We start from the raw sequence: 20706 nt of genomic DNA on the forward strand, positions 1-20706 counted from the left end.
CAGTTCCCCGATACCCTTTTTGAGAACTGGTGCCCAAAACTGAACTGAAAATTCCAGATGAGGTCTTACTAATGATTTGTACAGGGGCAAAATGATATCTCTCTTTCTCTGGAGTCTATACCTCCATAATCAGACAATTACAAATAGTATGCATTTCAGCCACAAGTCTGTCTTATGTTTATATGTAGCCTTGGAATGTATCTAAACCAAAGAACCAAAATGTATTATGTTGCAGCTTCCAGTCCTTAGAATAGGTGGCTGCTTTAGTTGTTTTTAAGAAACTTTTTTCTTTATTTTCATCTGCTGATCATGACAGTAACCTCACAGGAAGTTACAAAGACACTTGATTTCTGGCAGAATGAAGAGATATTTTTCTGTACTTGCAGAAAAAATACTTAGCCTGAAAAAAGGAAATGAATGCAGTCACAGCAGCTAACAACTGGTAAGCTGCAACATATTACATTTTTGTACTTGGGTTTAGATATACTTTAAGCCCTTTGATATTGGAGGTTGAGCCAACCATACCCAGGGCAGCATATCCTGGAGAGAATTAATTGTTCCAGATAATTCATTTTAATCAGTATAGTAAGGTCTTCACTATTGAAAGGGCACTGGCAGGAAATGTTGGGGCCACTTATTTCCGAGGAGTTAAAACAGGTCTTCTGAGATAGCCAGTCAATGTTTCCTACAAGAGCATCTGCTCATTCTAGTTCTTTTAGCTTCCTGTCATACTTTGTTCATGGGGCTGCTTAGCAATCTCCACAACCATAACTGATAGTGTTTTGAGTAAATAGCAAACAACTTTCAACAACTCACATTCTTCTTATCTTTTATGACATAAAGTGTAGATGAATCCATTTTACTTCTAGTACAGAAGTCTTACTTTTCCTAACTGAAGCCAAGTCATTAGCCTGGAAAACATCTGACCAGCTGGGTGATCTGAAACAGCTGCACACTGAAAGCATCATGACTTGGCTGGAACTGCTTGGCATCCATATTAATGATGATGATTCTTTTGGCAAACATTTCACGTAAATGCTAGTAGCCTGTGGTGTGTTCAGTTTTAGTAAACCTCTTCATTGTTGAGAGACTTTATAATGGTTGCATTAGTGCTTAGTATTGTGCCAAGTGCATTAGGGAATAAGGCCTGGAAGAAGAAAACTTTAAGAGTTTTTTTCTACAGTTTTCTATTAACTCTACATACCTCCTCATTCTTGCCTGACATCTATACCTATGGCCACAATACAGAACAGGCATCCAAGTCAGACTTTGGTAGTTTTTGGCTCTATGTTTATACTCCTAGGCACATCTAACGTATCCAGGGTAAGCAGCAATGCCAAAATTTCACATTATCAAGTGCCATAAGAAGCAGTATAATGATGATCAAATTTTCCACCCTCCTTGTTCAACACAGATTTTGACTGGGCTGAGCTGATAACTCTTTGCTACATACATTCGTGCACTCTTTAAAAAAAAAAAAGAGAGGAATGACAGAAGATGAGCAGCAGAGAAAAAGCAAATCAAGTGATGCAACTGAAACACCCATGAACAATATAGATATTATGGTGTGATCTGTGACATGTTGGTTACAGACAAGTAATTCTTATACTCTACCGAAGTTCTGTAGCCACAATAAACTCTGATGTCTTGTCAGCCAAAACATTTGAGTATTCTTATACAGCATTCAGCACTTTGACTTTAACTGACACGTGATGTTGCCTTTTAGTTCATAGTTACATAGTATGTGAGGTTGAAAAAAGACACAAGTCCATCAAGTCCAACCTATGTGTGTGATTGTATGTCAGTATTACATTATATATCCCTGTATGTTGCGGTCGTTCAGGTGCTTATCTAATCGTTTTTTGAAACTATGGTTGCTCCAGAGACCACCGCCTGTGGAAGGGAATTCCACATCCTTGCCGCTCTTACAGTTAAGAACCCTCTTCATAGTTTAAGGTTAAACCTCTTCTTCTAATTTTAATGAGTGGCCATGTGTCTTGTTAACCACTTCAGCCCCGGAAGGATTTACCCCGTTCCTGACCAGAGCTCTTTTTACAATTTGGCACTGTGTCGCTTTAACTGCTAATTGCGCGGTCATGCAATGCTGCACCCAAATGAAAATTGCGTCCTTTTCTTCCCACAAATAGAGCTTTCTTTTGATGGTATTTGATCACCTCTGCGGTTTTTATTTTTTGCGCTATAAACGGAAAAAGACCAAAAATTTTGAAAAAAAATGATATTTTCTACATTTTGTTAAAAAAAAATCCAATAAACTCAATTTTAGTCATACATTTAGGCCAAAATGTATTCGGCCACATGTCTTTGGTAAAAAAAATGTCAATAAGTGTATATTTATTGGTTTGCGCAAAAGTTATAGCGTCTACAAACTAGGGTACATTTTCTGGAATTTACACAGCTTTTAGTTTATGACTGCCTATGTCATTTCTTGAGGTACTAAAATGGCAGGGCAGTACAAAACCCCCCCAAATGACCCCATTTTGGAAAGTAGACACCCCAAGGAAATTGCTGAGAGGCATGTTGAGCCCATTGAATATTTATTTTTTTGTCCCAAGTGATTGAATAATGACAAAAAAAAAAAAAATTTACAAAAAGTTGTCACTAAATGATATATTGCTCACACAGGCCATAGGCATATGTGGAATTGCACCCCAAAATACATTCAGCTGCTTCTCCTGAATACGGGGATACCACATGTGTGGGACTTTTTGGGAGCCTAGCGGCGTACGGGGCCCCGAAAACCAATCACTGCCTTCAGGATTTCTAAGGGCGTAAATTTTTGATTTCACTTCTCACTACCTATCACAGTTTTGAAGGCCATAAAATGCCCAGATGGCACAACCCCCCCCAAATGACCCCATTTTGGAAAGTAGACACCCCAAGCTATTTGCTGAGAGGCATGCTGAGTCCATGGAATATTTTATTTCTTGACACAAGTTGTGGGAAAGTGACACATTTTTTTTTTTTTGCACAAAGTTGTCACTAAATGGTATATTGCTCACACAGGCCATGGGCATATGTGGAATTGCACCCCAAAATACATTTAGCTGCTTCTCCTGAGTATGGGGATACCACATGTGTGGGACTTTTTGGGAGCCTAGCCGTATACAGGGCCCCGAAAACCAAGCACCGCCTTCAGGATTTCTAAGGGCATACATTTTTGATTTCACTCCTCACTACCTATCACAGTTTTGAAGGCCATAAAATGCCAAGATGGCACAAACGCCCCCCAAATGACCCCATTTTGGAAAGTAGACACCCCAAGCTATTTGCTGAGAGGCATGTTGAGTCCATGGAATATTTTATATTTTGACACAAGTTGCAGGAAAGTGACAATTTTTTTTTTTTTTTTTTGCACAAAGTTGTCACTAAATGATATATTGCTCAAACATGCCATTTGCACAAAGTTGTCACTAAATGATATATTGTTCAAACATGCCATGGGCATATGTGGAATTACACCCCAAAATACATTCTGCTGCTTCTCCTGAGTACGGAGATACCACATGTTTAGGACTTTTTGGGAACCTAGGCGCGTACGGGGCCCCGAAAACCAAGCACCGCCTTCAGGATTTCTAAGGGCGTATATTTTTGATTTCACTCCTCACTACCTATCACAGTTTTGAAGGCCATAAAATGCCAAGATGGCACAAAACCCCCCCAAATGACCCCATTTTGGAAAGTAGACACCCCAAGCTATTTGCTGAGAGGCATGTTGAGTCCATGGAATATTTTATATTTTGACACAAGTTGCGGGAAAGTGACAATTTTTTTTTTTTTGCACAAAGTTGTCACTAAATGATATATTGCTCAAACATGCCATTTGCACAAAGTTGTCACTAAATGATATATTGCTCACACAGGCCATGGGCATATGTGGAATTGCACCCCAAAATACATTCTGCTGATTCTCCTGAGTACTGGGATACCACATGTGTGGGACTTTTTGGGAGCCTAGCCGCGTACGGGGCCCCGAAACCAAGCACCGCCTTTAGGATTTCTAAGGGCGTAAAGTTGTGATTTCACTCCTCGCTACCTATCACAGTTTTGAAGGCCATAAAATGCCCAGATGGCACAAACCCCCCCCAAATGACCCCATTTTGGAAAGTAGACACCCCAAGCTATTTGCTGAGAGGCATGTTGAGTCCATGGAATATTTTATATTTTGACACAAGTTGCGGGAAAGTGACAATTTTTTTTTTTTTTGCACAAAGTTGTCACTAAATGATATATTGCTCAAACATGCCATGGGCATATGTGGAATTACACCCCAAAATACATTCTGCTGCTTCTCCTGAGTACAGAAATACCACATGTGTGGCACTTTTTGGGAGCCTAGCTTCATACGGGGCCCCGAAATCCAATCACCGCCTTCAGGATTTCTAAGGGCGTAAATTTTTGATTTCACTCCTCACTACAAAATGGGGTCATTTGGGGGGGTTTGTGCCATCTGGGCATTCCATTGCCTCCAAAACTGTGATAGGCAGTGAAGAGTAAAATCAAAAATTTACGCTCTTAGAAAGCCTGTGAAAGCCTGTGCTTGGTTTTCGGGGTCCTGTACGCTCTTAGAAAGCCTGTGCTTGGTTTTCGGGGTCCTGTACGCGGCTAGGCTCCCAAAAAGTCTCACACATGTGGTATCCCCATACTCAGGAGAAGCAACAGAATTTATTTTGGGGTGTAATTTCACATATTCCCATGGCATGTTTGAGCAATATATCATTTAGTGACAACTTTGTGCAAAAAAAAAAAAAATTGTCTCTTTCCCGCAACTTGTGTCACAATATAAAATATTCCATGGACTCGACATGCCTCTCAGCAAATTTCTTGGGGTGTCTACTTTCCAAAATGGGGTCATTTGGGGGGGTTTTGAACTGTCCCGGCATTTTATGCACAACATTTAGAAGCTTATGTCACACATCACCCACTCTTCTAACCACTTGAAGACAAAGCCCTTTCTGACACTTTTTGTTTACATGAAAAAATTATTTTTTTTTGCAAGAAATTACTTTGAACCCCCAAGCAAATGCCCTACAGATTAAAATGGTGGGTGTTTCATTTTTTTTTCACACAGTCTTTGTGCAGCGATTTTTCAAACGCATTTTTTTGGGAAAAAACACACTTTTTTAAATTTTAATGCACTAAAACACACTATATTGCCCAAATGTTTGATGAAATAAAAAAGATGATCTTAGGCCGAGTACATGGATACCAAACATGACATGCTTTAAAATTGCGCACAAACATGCTGTGGCGACAAACTAAATACATTTTTAAAAGCCTTTAAAAGCCTTTACAGGTTACCACTTTAGATTTACAGAGGAGGTCTACAGCTAAAATTACTGCCCTCGATCTGACCTTCACGGTGATACCTCACATGCATGGTGCAATTGCTGTTTATATTTGATGCCAGACCGACGCTTGCGTTTGCCTCTGCACGAGAGCAGGGGGGGGGGGGGCAGGGGTGCTTTTTTTATTTTTTTTTCTTTATTTTTTTTTGATTTTTTATCTTATTTTTAAACTGTTCCTTTCATTTTTATTTTTTTAATCATTTTTTTATCATTTTTATTGTTATCTCAGGGAATGTAAATATCCCCTATGATAGCAATAGGTAGTGACAGGTACTCTTTTTTGAAAAAATTGGGGTCTATTAGACCCTAGATCTCTCCTCTGCCCTCAAAGCATCTGACCACACCAAGATCGGTGTGATAAAATGCTTTTCCAATTTCCCAATGGCGCTGTTTACATCCGGCAAAATCTAAGTCATGAAATGCTCGTAGCTTCTTAGGCCATAGAGATGTTTGGAGCCATTATGGTCTCTGATCAGCTCTATGGTCAGCTGGCCGAATCACCGGCTGCATTCTCAGGTTCCCTGTTGGGACAGGAGAGCCAGAGAAAAACATGGAAGACGGTGGGGGGGCATTCCTTCCCACTGCTTGTAAAAGCAGTCTAGAGGCTAATTAGCTGCTAGGATTGCTTTTACATGAAAGCCAACCACTGGCTGAAAAGAATGATACCAAGATGATACTTAAACCTGCAGGCATCATTCTGGTATAACCACTCAAAGTCCAGCAACATACCAGTACGTTGCTGGTCCTTGTTGGGCATATATTGTAAACTTTTTTTTCATGCAGCCTGTGGGCTGAACGAAAAAAAGATATTGATCAGTGGGTGTGCCCACCATTAGAGTACCCCCCTTCATCCACCCACTTCTAATGATGGGCATACATGCACCGTATATATATATGCCGAAGCATGGGGGCATCCTCCCGCAAAAGTTAGGAGCAAATCGCTCCTCCGCCCTCTGCTGCCCCCACGCTTCGGCATATATGCTGAAGTATGTAACTGTGGTGGTGAAATCACCTCCGACAGCGCTGGAGTCATGGCTTTATGTATCGTGGGAGCAAACGCTGTTGCTGTCAAGATAAATAAATCCGTGCTGCAACTGAATGGCGTACCTGCTAAGCAAATGATGGTTAACAAAAAAACAAAGTAACATTACAGTATAACAGTAATACTTATCATACCTGCAAAGCAAATACAAAAAAAACATAGTAAAAAATAAAACATTTAACGCAACCTGTGCCTACCTAAAGTATATATATGCTGAAGCATGGGGGCATCCTCCCGCAAAAGGCAGGAGCAAATCGCTCCTCCACCCACTGCTGCCCCCACGCTTCGGCATATATGCTGAAGTATGTAACTGTGGTGGTGAAATCACCTCCGACAGCGCTGGAGCCATGGCTTTATATATTGTGGGAGCAAACGCTGTTGCTGGCAAGATAAATAAATCCGCGCTGCAACTGAATGGCATACCTGCTAAACAAATGATGGTTAACAAAAAAACAAAGTAACATTACAGTATAACAGTAATACTTACCATACCTGCAAAGCAAATACAAAAAAAAACATAGTAAAAAATAAAACATTTAGCGCAACCTGTGCCTAAAATATATATATGCCGAAGCATGGGGGCATCCTCCCGCAAAAGGCAGGAGCAAATCGCTCCTCCACCCACTGTTGCCCCCATGCTTCGGCATATATGCTGAAGTATGTAACTGTGGTGGTGAAATCACCTCCAACAGCGCTGGAGTCACGGCTTTATGTATCGTGGGAGCAAACGCTGTTGCTGTCAAGATAAATAAATCCGCACTGCAACTGAATGGCGTACCTGCTAAGCAAATGATGGTTAACAAAAAAACAAAGTAACATTACAGTATAACAGTAATACTTACCATACCTGCAAAGCAAATAAAAAAAAACATAGTTAAAAATAAAACATTTAACGCAACCTGTGCCTAAAATATATATATGCCGAAGCATGGGGGCATCCTCCCGCAAAAGGCAGGAGCAAATCGCTCCTCCACCCACTGCTGCTCCCACGCTTCGGCATATATGCTGAAGTATGTAACTGTGGTGGTGAAATCACCTCCGACAGCGCTGGAGTCACGGCTTTATGTATCGTGGGAGCAAACGCTGTTGCTGTCAAGATAAATAAATCCGCTCTGCAGCTGAATGGCGTACCTGAAAACAAAAAAGTGGTTAACAATAAAAAAACAAAGTATAAAAAAATTGCATACCTATAAAGCAAACATGATAAAAACATAACAATAAAACATTGCAGTATAGAATGCAGAACAATAGAGAGAGAATAGAGAGAGAACAATAAAACGACAACTATGTTTGGGTTTTTTATTTTATATATTTTTTGTGTTTTTTTCTTCTTTTTTACTTTTTTTTGTTTTTGTTTTTTTTTTTTTACACTTTTTTTTGTAACTTTAACTTTTTTAACTGGTACCAGGTTTTGGTCTCTCAAAATGCGATGGCATCTTGGGAGACCCTGTAAAAGTGTGTCCTAGTCTGTGCAGTGCTGTACCCAACGCTAATACTCAACTAGTGTATGGTAGCGTTCAAAACATTCACCCATGCAAAGACCAGGATTGTCAGGACAGAAGGGACAATAATACTGGGTGTCATGCCTAAATCCGCGCTTGCTGCAGACACAACATCTTTTTTGGGGGGCTCGTTGGGTAGGGGTACTCGGGAGGACATATTGAAAATGCCTCTCATGCAGCCGGCTTACTGCATTTGGTTGGGGAAGGTGAGGTGGAGCACCGTCTGGAAACAGAAGGGCTCTGACAATCTCTTCCTGGAATTTAAGGAAGGATCCAGTCCGTCCTGAAGCTCTGTATAGCACATGAGCGTTCAGCAAAGCCAATTGAAATAAATAAACAGGCACTTTTTTGTACCAGCGTCTGGCCTTACGGGCAATTAGGTACGGCGCCAACAACTGGTCGTTGAGGTCCACCCCTCCCATATTAAGGTTATATTCGTGGACACAGAGGGGTTTCTCCACAACACCAGTCGCCGTAGTAATTTGGACCGTCGTGTCTGCATGAAGGGAGGTAAGAACGAAAACATTCTTATTGTCCCTCCACTTCATAGCGAGCAAGTTATTACACTTCAAGCAGGCTCTCTCCCCCAGCCTAAGACGGGAATCTACAAGCCGCTGGGGAAAGCCCCGGCGATTAGGTCGCACGGTGCCACATGCTCCAATCTGATGATCAAAAAGGTGGCTAAAAAGTGGCACGCTCGTGTAATAATTGTCCACGTACAAGTGGTACCCCTTTCCGTATAAGGGTGACACCAAGTCCCACACTATCTTGCCAGCGCTTCCTATGTAGTCAGGGCAGTTTGTCAGCTCTACGTGACTATCTTTGCCCTCGTAAACCATAAATCTACATGTATAGCCTGTGGCCCTGTCACAGAGCTTATATATCTTGACCCTATATCTGGCACGCTTGCTGGGAAGGTACTGTTTGAATGACAAGCGGCCAGAAAATTTAATCAGGGACTCATCAATGCAGACAACTTGATGGGGGGTAAACAAGTCTGCAAAACGTTGGTTGAAGTGGTTTAAGAGGGGCCGAATTATGTAGAGCCGATTGTATCAAGGGTCTCCACGAGGACGACAGAGTTCATTGGCGTTGAAGTGTATGAACCGCAAAATCTGCTCATATCGTGCCCTGGCCATGGAGGCAGAGAACACGGGCATATGGTAAATTGGGTCAGTGGACCAATATGACCGCAACTCACTCTTTTTATTTATGTCCATGTTGAGGGAAAGGCCCATAAAGATCTTAAATTCGGAAACCGTAATTGGTTTCCAATCTCTGGCAAGGGAGGACTGGGGATTAGCGGCGATGTGTTGACCAGCGTACAAATTGCTTTGGTCCACAATAGATCTAAAGAGATCTTCGGTGAAAAACAGCGAATAAAAATCCAGTGGCGTAAAATCAACTGTTTCCACCTGAATTCCGGGTTGGCCAGTGAATGGGGGAAGTACGGGTGCTACAGAAGTGGTGGGTACCCAATTCGGATTGGCGAATGCAGCAGGAAAGGCACTATGGGCACGACGGGCCTGTGTTCGTCTTCTTAGTGGCAGCGGGACACTACTTGTGCTTGCCACCTCGCCAACTTGACTGCACTTATGGGACTCGCCACGTCACCAAGTGTTACTGCAGTGCTGGATGTATGACCAGGGTGTACTAGGCCGCTGGTGCTTGCCAGTTCACCAGAAGGAATAGGGGCACTAGTACTTCTCTGCTCTATACGAGAGCCCTGTGGTTCTTGCACTTCAAGGACAGAAGAAGTTTGGGGTCTGGTACGCCTGACCTTAGCAGGGACCACAACTCCGTCGTCAGAGCTATCTGTCATGGAGCCGCTGTCCTCTACAGGATCGTATTCTGAGCCTGAATCTGACAGATGAGTGACTTCCTCTTCTCTATCTGTCATGCTCAGAAACGTGTAGGCCTCTTCACTAGTGTACCTTCAATTTGCCATTTTGGGCTCTAAATTTAGGGGTACACTAGTGAGACTCACAGGCAAAAAAGCTCCTGACTGTTAGTGACTGATTCAAAACGCTACCAAAAAACTGTTAGCGATCGCAGGGATCAGGCCTGACTCTGCGAATGCTGCAGTTATGTGTGCTTAGTGTTTTGTAAGTGACAGTTATCGATCGATACTGCACTTGGGTGGGCTGGGCTGGGCCAGGTGCTAGCAGGTATCTGGGCTGATCCCGCTAACACTGCATTTTTCTGGGGGACCCTAAACTGCTGGGGAGTATAGATCTGATCGGATCAGATATCGATCCGTTCAGATACTATAGCACTAAGGGAGGTGTATGCTGCGTGCGTGGGTTTTAGTGGAACTGGCGCTAACCTGACGCTACTTGGGGCGACGCAGACCTCATCTGACCCTAAAAACGTAACTTATATCACCGCCGGGCAATTAGGGGGTTAAACCTTTATAAGGTAATAAACGGCGGGTGCCCTAAAACTATAATAAACTATAATAAACTATAAAAAACAAACCAACTAACCAGCGTCACCCGTAACACTTATACGGTGATCGCTGGTGAAAGGGTTAACTAGGGGGCAATCAAGGTGTTAAAACCTTTAGTAGGTAGTATATGGGGGTCCCTGTCGCTATAAAACACTGACAGCGAACCTATATAATTACCTCCCTAACTAGCGTCACCTGTGTCACTAATACAGCTATCAGAAAAACGATCGCTTAGCGACACTGGCGACAGGGGGTGATCACGGGGTTAACCTTTATTAGGGGGGTTAGGGGGGTACCCTGTACCTAAAGGGGGGTACCCCAGACCTAAAGGGGGTTAACCTAACTGCCCTAACACTTATAACTGTCACAAACTGACACCAATGCAAAAAAAAAACAAACTGCTATTGGTGTCAGTGTGACAGGGGGTACAGGGGGGTGATCGGGGGGTGAAAGGGGGTGACAAGTGTACCTGGCGTGTTCTACTGAAAGTGTAGTGTTGTGCAGACTTACATTGATGTCTTCTCTCCTCGGCGCCGGATCAAAAAGACCGGCTCGAGGAGGGATGACATCACTTCCTCTCCCTTTGTTTACATTACAGAGGGAGAGGAAGCATTTTCATTCGCCGGGAACGATCGGGAGGGGGTGGCCAACAATGGATGGCCTCCCCCTCACCTCTCATCGCCCGCGAACTCGAGCCGACCGCCTCTGGCACCGGGGGGGGCCCGTGCCATTCTGCCGCAGTATATCTGCGTTAGGCGGTCGGCAACTGGTTAAACCCCCTTTAGCGGAAAAAGTTTTGTCCCTATTGTGGGGTCACCAGTACGGTATTTATACATTGAAATCATATCCCCTCTCAAGTGTCTCTTCTCCAGAGAGAATAAGTTCAGTGCTCGCAACCTTTCCTCATAAGTAATATCCTCCAGACCCTTTATTAGCTTAGTTGCCCTTCTTTGTACTCACTCCATTTCCAGCACATCCTTCCTGAGGACTGGTGCCCAGAACTGGACAGCATACTTTAACTGCGACCAGACCAGAGTCTTGTAGAGTGGGAGAATTATTGTTTTATCTCTGGAGTTGATCCCCTTTTTAATGCATGCCAATATTCTGTTTGCTTTGTTAGCAGCAGCTTGGCATTGCATGCCATTGCTGAGCCTATCATATACTAGGATCTCCAGGTCCTTTTCCATCCTAGATTCCCCTCAGTGTTTAGATTGCATTCATATTTTTGCCACCCAAATGCATTATTTTACATTTTTCTACATTAAATCTCATTTGCCATGTAGTTGCCCACCCCATTAATTTGTTCAGATCTTTTTGCAAGGTTTCCACATCCTGCAGAGAAGTTATTGCCCTGCTTAGCTTAGTATCATCTGCAAATACAGAGATTGAACCGCTTACCCCATCCTCCAGGTCGTTTATTAACAAAATAAATAGGATTGGTCCCAGCACAGAACTCTGGCGGACCCCACTACCCACCTCTGACCATTCCGAGTACTCCCCATTTATCACCACCCTCTGAACTAACCCTTGTAGCCAGTTTTCAATCCATGTACTCACCCTATGGTCCATGCCAACGGACCTTATTTTGTACAATAAACGTTTATGGGGATTATGGGGAACTGTGTCAAATTATTTTGCAAAATCCAGATACACCACATCTACGGGCCTTCCTTTATCTAGATGGCAGCTCACCTGCTCATAGAAGGTTAATAGATTGGTTTGGCAAGAATGATTCTTCATGAATCCATGCTGATTACTGCAAGTGATACCATTCTTGTTACTAAAATCTTGTATATAGTCCCTTATCATCCCCTCCTAGAGCTTGCATACTATTGATGTTAGGCTAACTGGTCTGTAATTCTCAGGGATGTATTTTGGGCCCTTTTTAAATATTGGTGCTACATTGGCTTTTCTCCAATCACCTGGTACCGTTCCAGTCAGCAGACTATCAGTAAAAGTTCCCTAAGTACCCTCAGATGCAAGCCACCTGGTTATGGGGCCAATATGGTCTATCCTCCTTTTTACTGTTTACATACTTAACCACTTCCCGACGCCGATGTACGTCGGCAGAATGGCACGGCTGGGCAAATGGACTTACAGTTACATCCATTTGAATTCCCCGCCGTGCCATTGTGTGCGCGCCGCCGGGGGGGTCCCACGGACTCGATCGCCGCGGGGATACCCGCGATCGCCTCACGGAGAGGACGAACAGGGAGATGCTGATGTAAACAGCATCTCCCCATTCTGCCTAGTGACAAGTGTCACTGATCACAGCTCCCTGTCATCGGGAGCAGTGATCAGCGTAGTGACACACACAGCCCATCCCCCCTACAGTTAGAATCAATCCCCTAGGACATGCTTAACCCCTCCCCGTCCCCTAGTGGTTAACCCCTTCACTGCCAGTGTCATTTACACAGTAATCAGTGCATTTTTAATCGCACTGATTGCTGTTTAAATGACAATGGTCCCAAAAATGTGTCAAAAATGTCCGACATGTCCGACATAACATCGCAGACACAATAAAAATCGCTGAACGCCGCCATTACTAGTAAAAAAAAAATATTAAAAAAATGCCATAAAACTATCCCCTATTTTGCAAACGCTGTAACTTTTGCGCAAACCAATCAATAAACGCTTATTGCAATTTTTTAACCAAAAATATGTAGAAGAATACGATCGCCTAAACTGAGGAAAAAAATGTTTTTTTATATATTTTTGTTGGATATTTATTATAGCAAAATATAAAAAATAATGTGTTTTTTTTTAACGCTCTTATTTTGTTTATAGCGCAAAAAATAAAAATCACAGAGGTGATCAAATACCACCAAAAGAAAGCTCTATTTGTGGGAAAAAAAGGACATCAATTTTGTTTGAGAGCCACGTCGCATGACCGCGCAATTGTCAATTAAAGCGATGCAGTGCCGAATCGCAAAAAGTGCTCTGGTCAGGAAGGGGGTAAAATCTTCCGGAGCTGAAGCGGTTAAAGAATTTCTTGGGATTTTTTTTGCTCTCCTCCACTATGTGTCTTTCATGTTCTATCTTAGCCACCCTAATTGCACCCTTACATTTCTTGTTGCATTCTTTATAAAGTCTGAATGCTGATGATGATCCCTCAACCTTGTATTTTTTGAAGGCCTTCTCCTTTGCTTTTTTATGCATTTTTACATTGGAGTTAAGCCATCCAGGACTTTTGTTCGCTCTTTTACATTTATTACCCAATGGGATGCATTGTTAATGCCCTTATTTAATATGCTCTTAAAGCAAACCCATCTCTCCTCCGTGTTCTTTGTTCCTAAGATTTTATCCCAATTCATGCTTCATAGTTTAGGAAAGCTGGCTCTTTTGAAATCAGTGTCTTTATATTCCCCTTATGTTTCCTATTTGTGTGATTTATACTGAAGCCAATTGACCTGTGATCGCTGTTTCCTAAATTGCCCCGTATTTCCACATCCGTGATCAGGTCTGTATTGTTGGTAATTAGTAGATCCAGTAATTGTTTATTTCTAGTTGGTGCGTCTACCATCTGAACCATGAAATTGTCCTGCAAGACATTTAGGAACTGGCGATTCTTAGACGAATGCGTGGCTCCCTCCACCCAGTCTGTGTCTGGATAATTAAAATCCCCCATTATGATAACACTTCCCATCCTTGCTGCTAATCCAACTTGTGATAGGAGATCCATCTCCCCCTCCTCCCTCAGGTTAGGGGGCCTATAGCATACTCCCAGTAATATTTTCCTCTTAGCTTCATCCCTTTGGAGCTCTACCCATAAGGATTCCACCTAGCTCCCTTAGTGATGTCATCTCTCAAATTCACTTGCATTATTCTTGATATATAGGCATACCCCTCCCCCTATTTTACCCCCTCTATCCCTACGATAAAGGGTATACCCTTGAATGGTTGCCAGCCAATCATGAGAGCTGTTGAACCAAATCTCTGAAATTCCCACAAAATCCTAATTCTCCTTGTACAACAGTATCTCTAGTTCACCCATCTTGTCCGCCAGGCTCCTGGCATTGGTTCTATTGTGGATAATCACTGGGTATTTTTACGGACTCTTCCTGCAGAAAAGAGTACATAAACTGGTAATATAAAAATGAGGAAACGTGAATAGATTGAATAAACTGAATAAATTTAGCAGACCTTTGATATCAGCTTGTTTATCTTAAAACTGGTAATCTATTACAGCAAATGCATGAGTATTTGTCCTTTTCACATACATTTTATACTCAGTGTTTTAGATTAGTCAAAAATAGAGGGTTTTTATACCTTGATACATTTTAGGACAAGCTTGGCCATTTTAGACCAATTGCTACTATGTCAGTAAAGAGCAGGTATGTGCATGGAGTGATGGAAGATATAGGCGATTTGGAGATTTTTTTTTTAAACTAAACTTAAATTATAACTAAAGGCAAAACTTTTTTTAGTTTTGGATAGGGTAGAGATGGATTAGAATGTTTGACAGTTGTTATTGCTGTTGGTGCCCCCATTAAGGGGAGTCACCCTTTCTTTTTGTCCCGTTTACCATAATTATCGAAAGCGAAAGTAAAAGAAAATTCCAAATTTTGGGTTGTCCCCATAAAAGTAATAGAGGGGAAAGATTCCAATGGGGACACTAGTTCTGGTGACCTCGGGGTCCCCAAAGAATTCCCCTTACTTTGCAGGGATTTTGTTCTCACTTCCTGTTTGGCTATGGGACAGGAAGTGAAGAAAAATCTCTGCCATAGGACACAGATGGCGAAAACAAATCTGACAGGTTATAACCCTCCCTTGTTCTATTCAAAATGAAAAAAAAACTTTTGCCTATAGTTCTACTTTAAGCCTAGTGCACACAGGCCGAATCTCAGGTGGCATCGACCGGTTCAATAGAAACCGACCAACATTTGGCCCGTGTGTATTGCAAGTTGGTACAACAGTTTAGCCGTGCTTCTGTCGAAGGGCCATGACCAAAAAATGTCTGCCGTTCCGCTCCTGATTAGTGCTCTCAGCCAATGGCTGAGAGTGCTGACTGGAGTACTCTGGCAGGGGGGCCGGTCCCCTTGTCAGAACACAATAGAACAGCAGGGGAGCTTTCTGTACTAACGCCAGGTAGTTTTTTTCTTTCAGCCCTGCTGGGTTGAATGAAAAAAAAAACTACTAGTGTATACTAGACTTTAAGCTTTAAACTGTCCAGTACAGTAATGAAGTCCAACAGTTGAATGTCCTTCCCAGGATACCTCCAGCCTAATGTATAATTATTGCTCCTCTGCTCTATAGTGAGGGTTAGTTCCAGCATAGTGATACCAGATGGTTGCTTATAGGTGCTCCCAGTTTGTTTCTGGCAGGTATGAAAGTAGATTGAGTGTCTAAACAGTGCACTGCCTTTCTGCTGCATTGCATGTACCCTGCTGTTAAAAGGCAGGCACACAGAAAATAATGCTGTATGTTGTAGGGAAATGTGGCTTTTGAGGAGGGGAGAACAAAAAATAAAATAAAATATTTTGCAAAGCTACAAAATGTGGTTGTAGTGGAGAATGTGACTACAGGGCATTAAAAAATGTGGATTTCCATGCTGCTTATTTTCCACTTGTCAGCTAGCAATATCTATGTCAATATAGCAATGTCACTATCACACTGCAAAGCCCCTCTGCCAGGCTGCCTCTGCTGTACAGACAGCTGGTAAGCAGACCCAGCTTTGTGATGTCATCATACATGAATGCCAGCGCAATTGTTTCCCAGTACTGCTGACATCTCTTCCCCCTTCTCTCATGCTATTCCCCCAGTATGAAGAGAGAAGCTGTGCAAGGGAAGGGATTCGATTCTCACTGACGGGCTAATGTTTCTGTGTTAAAGTCACTTATTATCACTATTGGATGTTATTTTTAAATCTTTTTTTTATTTCATTTGACCATCTATCCCTAAAAAGATCCCAGCATATTCCTAGTATGGAACATAAACATTCACAGCAGAGGGTGTTGGCAAACATATACCACAGTAAAAGCAGCAGCTCTAATTTCTGGGTTTACATGCTTTTCTGTTGTACTCTGAGATTCCAAAGATAAGCTACATCCATAAGACACCGGCAGCTGAGAGCTTGTATGAACTGATCGACCTGCATTGAAGGACAGATATGCAAGATTGATGAAAAGAAGACCTTCCAAGTGTTTGATTGTTTGAAATTGATCAATTTTCCTTCTGGAAGGCCATTAGACTAACTGCGTAGTAAACACAACAACACTTTAAAGAACTGAATGCCTCTGTGGAATTGCAATATGCAGGTATAAGTAGCTGTTGAGACTGTGGTTGCCTAGCTATTTATACCGCTAGTACACATTCTGCATGGCACCTATAGTTTTATAGCTCCTGTTCAGAAAAAAACACATTAGGATCAATTCTACAAATCATAACACATATGGTATTTTTCCTACTTTACATTATGTTCTAATCTTTACCTTCAAAAAGATTTTTTTTAACAAAGTTTAATGGTTCATCATACTAATCAGTTAAATATACTTTATTATAATAAAAGTACGTGTTATTTTCTATGTTTAAGTCAGTTCACAAAAATTATAGTACAGGTTATCACTTTGTGAGTCCACATGGGTTGTCCACAGGCAGGCCCCGATTTACAAACATCCGGCCAATGTTTGTTTCCACAACAACCCAAAATTTTCAAAATCCAATTGTCACAGGGACAGAAAGTGAGCTGAAATCTTCTGAACAGGGGCAAGGGCAGCAAAACAAATGTTACAGGGGTGTTAACCCTTCCCTATGCTATCCAAAAAACTTAAAGTGGAACTTCAGTAATTTTTTCAACTTTCCATCTATTAAATCCTCTGCCCTTGTTGTTTTAACTTAGGATAGTAAAACATTTTTTTTTCTAGCTTGTAAATACATTATGCATCCCACTTCATGTTTCTTGTCTGGAAAAATGCCTAGGTGTTTGACATCATGCACAGCTCTCTCACTCTCGTGAGCGTTTGCTAGGAAGGGGGGGGGGGTGAGTCATAAGAGGGCCAATCAGAGCTGCAGAGCTGGAGGTGTGCCTCTGTGTGTCTGTGTAAATCCAGGAAGTGAACAGGTAGCATCTTCAGCTGCCCACAGTTAAACTGATTGCAGCCAGACTCAGTGGAGGGAGATTTCTGCAGCATGGCAAGTACAGAATCACAGTATATATAAAATTATTTGCAAAGAAGTTGGAGGGAAGCTTAAGAATGGCAAAGATGTTTTTCTTACAAATTATGTAAGCAGACTGCAGTTCCTCTTTGAAAAAATATATTTTTTTTTTGGCTGGAGTTATACTTATAAAATGTACCTGTTCCAACTTACATACAAATTCAACTTAAGAACAAACCTACAGACCCTATCTTGTTTGCAACCTTGGGATTGCCTGTATTAATGGAAGCAATGAATGGGGACTTTTTTATTTAAACAAAATACTGTAATATTCACAAGCAGACATATTGGTTTGTGAAAAAGATAATGGGCAAAAAAATACAGTCCCTCTTATCAGGTATCCAATGGTTATAACTAATTTAGCATACACTTGTAAGGACTTAACATAAGGTGTTTTTGTTGCATTATACATCCCAGGTGGGTACTTCTGAAGAATAGAGTAGGGACCATACAGTGCAGAGAGTGAGACACCCTGACATTGGCATATCTTTCTCTCATACACTTGCAAACATATTAAATCAGAGACCTCTGTTTTGAACTAAATATTTTATACATAGTTTATTGGGATTCCTTGCAAGCTGACTGTAGTTGGGAATCACCACAATCTTCTGTACTCAACTGATCTGTGTTAGTTGAACACACATGGTCAATTATGTGCTCCATTCCATACAAGTCTGAAAATCTTTCTGTGCTATTGAACATTTCCAACAGTCAGAAGCATTCATTATCACTCATATGCCTTCTCCCAATCAATAAATTGATTGTTGCAAGCAGCGCTCAAACTGGAAGAAGAATCTCTTGCATAGACTGGGCTGTGTATGTTTGCTTTTTGTTTACTAGTGATTTTCAGGTATTTACACAGACGTTCCAAATGTAGAATTGATAATCAGCAACCAAAGATATTTGTGGGCCCACAAACACAATAAGAATACAAACTCTTTACAAGAGATGCACACTGTCATTTGACTGACAAGGTCAAGGATCCGGCTATGTAAAACAGAAGTGGTATATTGAGTAAAGTTAATGATGTTATATTAGTAACAGAATTAAGACAAGTGCAGATGAGGTCAAACAAGTGACAGTCTTCATTAGTGAGAAAGATGGTCCCCTGAGAAACACAAAAGAACATTTAGAAGCAATATAGAAACTAAATAGGAAATTGTACTGTTAAATCCATTCAGAACAACATTTTCCAGGAATTAGAAATGCATCAAGGATAAGGCCAAATAGTTTTCTTTAATCTGTCACAAAGCACAGTCAGTCAAAATCAAGTTCATTACATAAATCCACCAACTCTAATCTACTGAAGGCTTATTGCTTAGATGTTGCTATAGGTTAAAATACACCAAAACTTAAAAGATAAGTACATTTTATGTATCACTACAAGACACCTATTTGTGAGCATGTAGCATACATTGGGTGACGAAAGAGAACTACCAACACACATAATGGCAGTTCACTACAGTGCAGGAGGGGAAAGACAATATTTGTGTCAGTTTCCGGTCACTATCTGTTGCACATTCAGAGCTGTACACTCAAAATTTAGCTGGACGTCATTGGTTGTGGGCAAGAAACATAACCAAGTACTGGGGAAAGCAGAGATACAGGGTCTTATGTAGATCATTCCTAGTAAGTTTTGGGATGGTTTTTGGTTGGGCTTGGTAAAGCGTAAATAAACCCTCCTACCCTTTGCAGCTGAAGATGGCACTGTCTTAGCTTCTATTTAAATCAGCAGTTGCAAAGGTGGTGCATATGTGAACAGCTAAGACACCAGACAATCGGGAAAAAAAATCAGCTGCGAGCTGACATAAGCACATCAGTAACTGTGGCAGTTATCATCAGAGATATGCTTTAAATAATTATTTTAGGAAACAGTTAAAATTGGTGGGTATAGTTCCACTTCAAATGAAATTCACTTAAAGTGGAACTTTAGTCAGAAAATTAAGTCCTGCTAGATGACTTCAGACAGGTCCCATTTGCAGGTATAGCTATATAAAATGTTTAAAATCAGTGCCTATACTGTTTTAAATCCAGTAATACACTGCCTCACCCTGCTCTGAGCATGCACAGTTGCTCAAAATTTTTGCCATTTTTTGGTATTGTGCTGAAAATCAGAGCTACTAGAGGCTGATCTGCTGAAGAAACAGGAGCAATGCTGGAGGCAATTCACAGCACACACTCATTTACGTAGCACAATTATTGACGGTATGTTCCTTACTAAAGAACGTTATTTTTTATCAAGTTGTGATAGGTAAAGTTCTGCTTTAATCTTTAAATATACTCACAATTATTCACTCCCTGAAATTCATAAAGACTGGCACAGACAGATTTTGCACAAGTGTCTCTCATGCAATCTAAATTGGTGGAGAATGCAACAAATTCATGTACCTGTCTAGAATTTGTACTTGAAGTTGGCTCATGCTGGGCCGCTTTTAGAGTGCATGAGCCCCAATTTTACATTTGGGTCATTTAATGCGAAAAAGTGGCAAATTTTAGAACTTTCCGAATTTGGTGCACGAGTCGGAACCAAAAGTGTTGCAAATGCTTTATGAATTTGATTCAATACATAAACATGGATTCATGTAAAAAAAGTGGTGCAGCAGCTTTATTGAATTCCCCCCGTTGTCTTATCCAGACATAACTGTAGTATATAGGGAAAACAGAAATGTGACTAGGTAACCTTAAGAAGATGAAGTCCAATACACATTTCTAGTAACAATTTATTATAACAAATCACAATTCTGGATGTGTTGAATGTAGACTACACAATACAACTGCTCTAAGGCATAATACTACTGACTGCCAAGAAGATGAAAAATGTATTGTACAAACCAACCAAATGGTTAGGAAATTATATTTAAGACCACTCAAACATATTATTCAGTCATGTAGCATACGTAAGGTCAAATGTTCCACTTTTAGAAATACTGCAGATCATATGGATGTAGTTTTTTTTTTATGTAGACATGACATTTTTACAGGAAAAGTTAAGATCTGCGTCTACTAAAGGCTGTCTATAAAATATTTTTTCATGACCAAATATGGAAAAATTTGTTGTAATTAAACATCAGCGCCTGAGATGAATGAACAGATGCTGCAGTGCAAAAAAGAATTGGTCTAAATAACGGAAAATTGTATCAAATAATTACCGTAATTTTTCTTTCCTGATGCCAAACCATGGCAGTATACTTG

The sequence above is a fragment of the Aquarana catesbeiana genome, linkage group LG07, assembly GCF_042186555.1.
Source record: "Aquarana catesbeiana isolate 2022-GZ linkage group LG07, ASM4218655v1, whole genome shotgun sequence".
Lineage (NCBI taxonomy): Eukaryota > Metazoa > Chordata > Amphibia > Anura > Ranidae > Aquarana > Aquarana catesbeiana.